This window comes from Mustela erminea, chromosome 13 (genome assembly GCF_009829155.1).
Source record: "Mustela erminea isolate mMusErm1 chromosome 13, mMusErm1.Pri, whole genome shotgun sequence".
In the NCBI taxonomy this organism is placed as follows: Eukaryota; Metazoa; Chordata; class Mammalia; order Carnivora; family Mustelidae; genus Mustela; species Mustela erminea.
The window spans coordinates 34,771,888-34,780,418 of record NC_045626.1 but is presented as its reverse complement, the minus strand read 5'-3'; the positions used below and the strand labels follow the sequence as shown (position 1 = coordinate 34,780,418).

The 8,531-nt window shown below is 48.6% G+C and overlaps 1 pseudogene; it reads left to right on the top strand.

The window, feature by feature from the left end:
- The first annotated feature begins 6,817 nt into the window (after nt 1–6,817).
- On the top strand, nt 6,818–7,655 carry LOC116571479 (annotated as a pseudogene).
- Nucleotides 7,656–8,531: the final 876 nt, after the last annotated feature.

The following is an 8,531-nucleotide window of genomic DNA, read 5'->3' as shown; positions in this document are numbered from 1 at the left end:
GGTTTTAATGAAATAATATAAAGTGCCTAGCATATAGTCAGTACTCCATAAATGTTAGATATTTCATATTATGATTATACATACTATCACTCTTAGAGCTGATCTTCAGGAAACTAGAAAGGGTGATGGAAGAACTGTGTGTTTCCCCCTTTCTGACTTCTTTCTCTCTTTCCCTCCCTGGGTCTTTTTTCAGGCCTTCCTTTCCTTCTTTATATACTTTTTTTTCCTGCCTCCATTTTGTTCATCTTCTTGCTTTCTGCATTTTTCTAGTCTCTACTGAAATTTCCTCTTCTCCCTGAACTCGCTGTTCACTTCTCCAACTTGACAAGCTCCGGCCTTCTCTGAAACCCAGAGCAACTTGTATCTGTTCATTCACTTGGTGTCAATTTGTGGTTGGAAATTGGAGAGAGTGAAATGTCAGCTCCTAAGAGCTTTGAAGCAACTGAGCTTTTGCAAGGCGGGGAGCTCCATGTTACTGAAAGACTGAGAGGGTGGTCGTGCACCTTTGTGGGGATGCTAGAGGGTAGATTACAGCATCCTAGGAGACCGGGGTTGGAAGTCCGCTCGAGAGAGCAACTCATCCATGCCTCACCTTTAAAATATGAGGGTCAAGGAAAGCGAGGCCCAGGAGGACAGGAGGCTGCTCTACCAGGGGCCCCATGGCTCAGTGGTGGTAGAGCGGGTCCTGAGCCTTAGCTGCTCAGTCCACTCCCACCCTGCCCCAGAGGCTGCTTCAGATACGGAAATTAACTGGAAGTCTTCTAAAGTCCAAGATAAAAAGCTGTCCATTTTTGTCTTGAGTTTCAGTTTTTTTCAGTTGTGATTTAATTTTGCTTATTGATAATCTTTCTAACCTCTACATATTCCAAGAAGGCGGGACTAGATTAACTGCTTCTGCGTACAGAGCCCATGTAGTACACAGTAGGACACATCTTACTATCAGGTGGTCGGTCGGTTACTATTTGTTGATCCAATTTAATTGACTCTAAACTAGTCTGAGTTAGTATTTAAATTTAGACCTTATAAGAAGCAGATGGAAAGACCCTGCAGAAGGTGCCAAAGGGAGGGAAGAAAGAGAGAAGGAGCCAGAGAGCCTCTGCATAGGGAGAGAACACTGGCTATGTGGTAACGGGTTACTGTCTGTGGGGAGGTTGGTGATGCTGTCCAGCCGGCAGCACTTGCTGTTCTTGGGCCGGTAGTGTCCATGGGAGAGTGGCTCATGGAGAAGAGTGAGGTTCCAGACAGGGGCCAGAACTCTGGAGACAGGCCCCAGGTGCATCTGAGGAGTTTTACATCTCTCCATTGTTCTGGGTCTTTTGGGAGGTGCTCCCAGGAGTGGGAATACAAGGTTCTGGGTGGAGAAGGGAAACAATAGTGTCCATCTAATGGAGGCAGGCTGAGGAACTAGAAGAAAGCTCAGGGAATTTAGTCTGGGCTTGCTCAGCTGGGCTCTAGCAACCTTGGAGGCTGGAAAAGCTGACTGCTGGGGACACCTCTGGGGAGGGAAGTTCTAGAAGGACTGTTCTGCATTCTTACTGCTTCAGATAATGAGACCTCTAGTACAATCTGAGTGTACGGTTACCTTCATGGAGTTATTGAAAAGTACTGGAAAAGCACTTTTATCCATATCAGCACTGTCCAATAGAAATATAATGTGAGATATAAATGCAAGCCACATATGTAATATAGAATTTACTACTAGCCGTATTTACAAAAGTAGAAAGAAGCAGGTGAAATCAACTTCATTCATTTAAAAAATTTAATCCAATCTAAAATATTCTAATTTAACATCATTATTATAAAAAATTGAGATATTTTACGTTCTTTTCTTCATGCGAAGTCCTTAAATGCCATATTTATTTGCAATGAAAGCAAATCTCAATTGGGATTAACCACTTCTTAAGTGCTCAATAGCCCAACATGGCTGGTGGCCCCCATACTGGATAGCACAGGTCTCAGTCATGTTTTTCTCCTGAAATTCTGCCATTTGGGCTGGGAAGGCAAGTGGATTAAGGGATTGTTACCTGCTCTAACTCACGTTTCTTTTTAAGTGTTCATATTTGAATTCCTTATCAAGCTATTGACCTTTAACAACAGTGATCACAATTCTCAACTCTTTTCAGTATTTCTGGGGTAGAAATAGGACCAAGGATTTAATACTGTGGTGGGGGTTTTAGATGTGAAGGCTAGTTAGAGCACAGCTGGAGGGCCATCCCTGGAAGGTATGTATGGAGCTCTGAGGAGAACAAACAGTTGAGATGAGGCCTGGAATGGCCTTAAGGAAGCCAGAGAGTGGCCCCCTTCAGGAGAGGGGTAGGGGAGGGGCTGGACGGATTCCCGCCCCTGCCTGCATGACTTCAGTCTAGATCATGACTCTCTCTGAACCTCTCCTTCCTTATCTGTATTGTGGGGATCATGAGCGCTTTCCTGCTTTCCTCAAAGGAGTATCATGAGGCTCCAGTTATGTGATTCACGGGAAGCAGCTTCGTGGAAACACGGAAGTCCTTTGCTTGCGTACATTGCCTGCCATCCAATCCGCGTCCAATCCCGCCACGCTGCTGTGGCTCATTCAACGGAAGCAGGTTTTATGAAGGGCCTGGGTGGAAGCCAAGGACTATAAGCGGAGAGGAGGTGTCGAAGGGGAAGCACATCTGCAGTAATCTCCTGCCTCAGTTGGGAAGATGAAACTCAGATACGAACAGTTAGAAGACAGAATATATTCCTGTGAAGTGGGCCACATAGACATTCTGAGGGGAGGCAGTGGAGCGGTGGGTGCAGGAAGGGTCCGTGGTGGGGTGCAGAGGCTCCCAAGAAGAGGCAGAGCAAGAGAAGAGAGTGCTCCTGGTGGAAGGCACAGTACAGACGAAGGCCAGGAGTGGGAATGAAAAGTCACAGCCTGAGGGTGATGGGAAACCTCCTGATTAGGACGGAAGTGAGGAGTGGAGAGGACAGCCCCCGGGTCCCTTCCCTGTCAGCACCTTTCCCAGAGCATTAGATATCAGGCAGAGACCACACTTGAGATGCCCAAGTCTTCTGTCTTGCCTGAAAGTGGGTCACCCGCTGCAGAGGAGACCAGCCCACTCAAGACAAATACGAAATCCAACCACAGCCATGGTAGGGATGCTCTGATAATCACAGGATGCTCTGGCCAGCTCACTGGAAGGGGACTCTGCTCTCGGACCATCTCTCTACAGCATACGCTAGTCCCAGGAATAAAACCAGACAGAGGCCCCGCAACAAACAAACACACACAAAATTGTCAGGCATTTCCAAATTTTCCAGGGACTTCTGGCTTTTGAGTCAGTTCTTTATTTGATATGAGTTTAATATTTACTATCAGTTTTTTAGTGTCAGACTGTTTTCCAGCATGAGCCCATACGGTTTTACACACACATGCAAGTCAGACCACACCAGCATGCACTGTGGGCGCCCCTTCCTTGCCTTAGCTAGCAAGCACGATGTTCTCGCCCAGCACATACAGGTGCACGACACAAGCCATGGGCACATGGAGGACAGAACTGCTCTAATTTGAGAGTAACGAATGGATGAAGACTCTGGGTTGAGCTGATATATGAGACCGTTCATCAGACACCCAATAGGTAGCAGTAGGAGTGACAGCAGGGGCACACTTGTCCCCTCTTCTTTCCTCTTCTGTCAGTTATCTATCCACTTCAATATCCTTTAAGCTTTGGGTTCCTTGCTTGCCTGTCACTTGTCTCTCTGTCCTTAGGTATACCTCTTTCTAGGGTTTGGTTGGGTCTAGGAATGTGGAATTTGGAAAAAAGCCAGATTACCTTTGTGTTTTGTTTTTATTTTTGTTTTTTTTTTTAAATCAGTTTGTGTGGAGGTAGAGAGTTTCAAAAAGTGTCCTCTGCCGCAGCAGCCCTCTGTCCTGACCATCCTACATTTCCACATTTCCCCTTTTCTTCTCCCCAAGAGGGTCTGATCAAGTCCTCCCACACTGAAGTGGGACAGCTCCGTCCATAGGATTTGCATCTCAAGGGAGGTAGGCAGTTTGAAAGGGAAATACCTACAGTGCTGAGACATTAGGCATCTAAGTGAGGGTTAGAGGACACAAAGGTCTGATGTGGGGAGACCCTAAGGACTTGAAAAGCTGCCCTGTGTTTTGAGCCTGAGCATAAGGCGGCTTCCACGTTCTTTCCTTTCTCTGCCAGCCCACTTCCCTCTGCCCTTCCCTGTCTGGCTTCTCTGCTTTCTTGCTTTCTTTTCAGGACCCTGAGTTGCTAGGCAACTCTGGTCTGGAGCTGAGGTTCTCACTGTGGCGAGCAGCTTCCAAACAGGGCCAGGGAGTTTGATGGAGCCCGTGATTATAGGTGTCTGTACGGGAAGGAAGACAACAGTAACCTCCTGTCTCCCGCCTCATGGCCTCCTACACACAGACAGCTGGGAGGGAAAACGAAGCTTTGCTAAGGCCGTTTGCCATCTCTGCTTCCTGTTCTCCTGCTCCCCTTTCCCACCGATGGACTTCCTTCCATGCAGCCCCAGAATGTTCCTGGTGCTCTTGGCCTCCTCCTTCCCCACTCAGCCCGGCAGGGACCTGGACCTCCTAGGATTCAAACACCTTGCCTAGAGCTGCCTTCAGCTGTTTCTCTGTCCACCATTACCCTCATGTCGGCAGACCTCCGTGGCTTATCTGGGCAAAGCTAACTAGGCCTTGGTGGGAGTAGGGGAGTGCAGGGCCCCCCTCTATCTGGATCACCCAGAGGTGAGAGCTATATATGTGTCTCTTGTGCTCAGGGCACCCAGGGGAAGGGATGTGACCATTCACGGTTGTCCCTGGGCCCAGAGGGGCAGCAGCTGTGCCAGACTGAGTCAGGGCGAAACTCAGAGGACAGCCTAGGAGCTACTGCACACTTCAGTGGTATAAGCGGAAATGCTGACTGTGTCCATACCTTGGCCAGGTTCCATGCGTTCTTCATCCTGGGAATTCTGCAAGAATGGGACCCTTCCTCTCTGACCTCACAGAGCGAATATTTGTAGCAAAGAAGAAAGGTGGCAAACAATAGATAATGAAGCAAATAAGGCTACTTCCGATAGTGTTTTTGAGGGTTCCCTTCCCGAGGAACTGTCCTGCTCAGAACTGAGATGGCCCTGGGTTTCCTTCCAGCAGTTTGGTCCCTGGTACCAGGCGCAAGACCCCGGAGCTTCTGGAGCCTGCCCGTAACTGGCATTTCTGGGAATAGCATCAGACAGTCATGGTGGCAGAAGTATTCCTAATTGGGAGTGCTGGCCTCTAAGGACCCCGCACTGGGTGGCGGGGACCTGATGACTTTGCAGAGGCTGAACTGGTCTCTAGAATCAGGGCGGTCCATTCAATGCGGCTCTGCGGAGGGCATGTGATCTAGACCTGGCCAGTCAGAACTGAACGATTGGTTAAGGAGGGGGCATGTGATCAGAGGTTAGCCAATCAGAGCCCATCCCTCACTTCGTAGAGGGGCTGTCTTTCTGCAGGCTGTCCAAGCCGGACCTTGTGATCTTGGAGTTGTGGTGGACAGTCTTTGGTCTCCTTAAGGGGAATGCAGCCAACCCAGAGGAGAATTGAGCCTGGCAGAGGAGAAAGCCAGCTGGGTCTGAGGCCAGTGCACTTTAGGACCTTTGGGTTTCATAAGCCAATATATTCCATTTTATTATTTCCTTTTATTTTATTTTATGAATGCTCAAGCCAGTTTGGGTTTTTATTACTTGGCCCAATAGGGTTTCTCTATCCATATAATTTCATCACTTAACTTCTCTCCTCCCTTGGATCCCTTTATTGCCCAAGTATCCAGGGCTGGCCTCCAGACTAAGGAGGATTTCCTTTGTTGAGGCTCCAAGTTTGAGGCAAGGGGCCCCCCATCCCCTCTGCTTCCTGTCGAAGCTTGCTCGTCCTTCGTTCCATCGCTTCAGGGCCCTGTCCTTTGCTAAGGTCATTTGCTGAAGTTACACGAGGCTTTTGTTGGCTAAAGATTGCTCTGGCTATTAATAATCCTGTGCCAGTTTTACACTTGGACTGCAGTTTCCTGTGCCATTATCCGTTGAGCTGGGTACCTGATGGGGGGAGTTCAGGCACAGTGGCAGGCTGCTGAAGAGGATCTCATAGAACGTTCGTCCTAGTGACTCAGGTTCATTGGCTGGATGTTTCGTTCCTCTGCCTGTGGCTGTGGCCAAGGGCCAACTCTCCTGGCTCACAGTGAAGTGCCTGGGCCTCTACCACTGTGAAGAGGTCATGTCCTTCTTATAAAAGGAGGAGGTAAGGTTCTGAAAGAAAAGCATATGGAAACAGGCGTTCAGTTTGCCTCTGGAGAAGCCTGTGCTAGTCTGTGAGCACAGGGGGCATTGCTCTTCTCGTTTATAAAATGCAGATGTTTTGAAAACTGACTCCCTAGTCCTCTTCTCTCCCAACACTGATGTCTTGGGTGAGGTGTCTGTGACTCCGAGTGGCCTGTGGGCCTTCTGCGTTTTAGAGTGGAAGTGTCCCCAGTAGTAGCACGGGGCAGATTTAAGTGGATACTTCTCATGTCATGTTTCACAATCCATTCAGAGTTTTCTTGTTCCCGTCCACTGGTTTCAGGCTTGTTTTGTGACTTACTCATGTTCATTCTGCACAGGGCTGCACGTGGGAAGTGTGAGGAATCTAGCTCCAGTGGTTAGCGCATCTGGGGGTCCAGTCCCAAAGTGGCTGCTTTCCAGCTAGCCAAGACCTTGAAAGAGATACCCACTACTCTGAGTCCTGTTTCTCATTGTAAAATGGGAGTAAGATCGCTTGGCTTTGCTCACAGTTAGTTGTGGCTTACATGACACTTTAGATGAGAATGCAATGAAAGGTAGAGGCTGTGTAAAAATATCAGGGGAGCTCTCAGCTTTTGGCTCGAGGAGGTCAACTTGCAACTTTCTTTAGTTATCCTGCATCCAGGTTCATCCCACGCCAGCTGCGCCTGCCATGCCACCCACGTTTGACCTCAAGGAGATTAAAGTAGTGAACCTGGGGTGCACTGTGGGAAAGTCAGTGCCAAGTCTGTCCTCAGTCCCCTGGGCTTGTCTCCAAAAAAGGTTGATGATGACATCGCTGAGGCAGCAGGTGACTGGTCAGGTCTGAGGATGACAGGGACCTGACCATTCTGAATAGACTGGCCCAGATTGACGCGGCACCTCCTGCCTCTGCCTGATCATCAAAGTCCTTGAGGAACTACCCCAGAGACAGAAAGAAGCAGAAGAGCATAAAGCTCAGTGGAAATACCACTTTTGATGCCACTGTCAGCATCGCCTGACAGATGCAGCACTGATCTTTAGCCAGAGAACTCTCTGGAACCATTGAAGGGATCCTGAGAACTGTATAGTCTGTGGGGTGCCATGTCGATGGCCATTGCCTTCTTGACATCGTAGATGACATCAACAGTGTGACGTGGTGGAATGCCCAGCTAGGTAGGAACTACAAAGGAAATTATTTATTCACTTATTTTTGAAAATGTCTTAATAAAAGATCATTTGACAACCAGGAAAAACAAATGCCAAAGGAAAGTGTTTAATTTCGGTAATGCACATGGGGAAACAGGGCTAGTCTCCTGCCATACCCGGAGAAGCGGTGATAACGTAGAGCTCTTTCTCTGACAGTGGTAGATGAGATAGGGACTCAGAGAGGGGAGGATATCAGCTGAATCTCACACAGCAAGTCTCGGGACTGTGGTTTGGTCTGTGGGCAGAGAAGGAGGCCCTCCTCCTGGTGTCTTGTTGGCTTGGTCTCCCCATTTTCAGGTTAGAGATTTGAATCAGATACAAAGCAAATGCTTAGGCAAGGAAAAAAATGTTTCGCCAGCTTGCTCCACAGGGAAAGAGAGTCCGTGATATGATATGAAGCCGAAAATAGAGTGCCCTAGGAAAGAAGTATCAGCTGCGGACTCTCTTGTGGTGGGTGTGGGGGCCTCCTCCAGGAAGATGGGCATTGAAATGAGAACTCAATGTCGGTCGCTGCCTGGTCGTACTGCTGAGTGCAGACGCTCTGGGCTGGGATTTGGAATCCGTGTCACTAGAAAGGGGTCCCGCTGGAAAGGCTCATTTAGCAACGCTTTCCTGCTGGGGTCTGTGGAACATCCTGACACAGTCCAGGGCTTGAACAAGGGCCAAGGATTTATCCAGAAACAGCAAGCCCTGTACAAAGATGATCCTGGATTTAGAACAGATGAAAGGTACTTTGAGGGAGTTCAAAGAACGGGCACATGCTCCCCGATGGCTGCTTGCTGGATATTTTGAGAGGCGACTGGGGCACGCTTTTCCTCCCAGCTTCTCCCAGGGGTCTTTTCCAACACGGTTTCTCTCCATTAGTATATTCCAGAGCTCGCAGGCTTGGAAGTCTTAATATGGAAATTCCTGCGGCGATGGGAACAGGCCTTTCCCAGTTGGGGTTTGCTAAGGCCATTATTCTGATGATGTTAATGGTAATGATTAATTGGCACTAATGATGGAGATGGTGACGGTAATGAGGCCAACCTGGTTGGGTGACAGGAACGATGGAGAATGTGGGCACGTGGTGACGA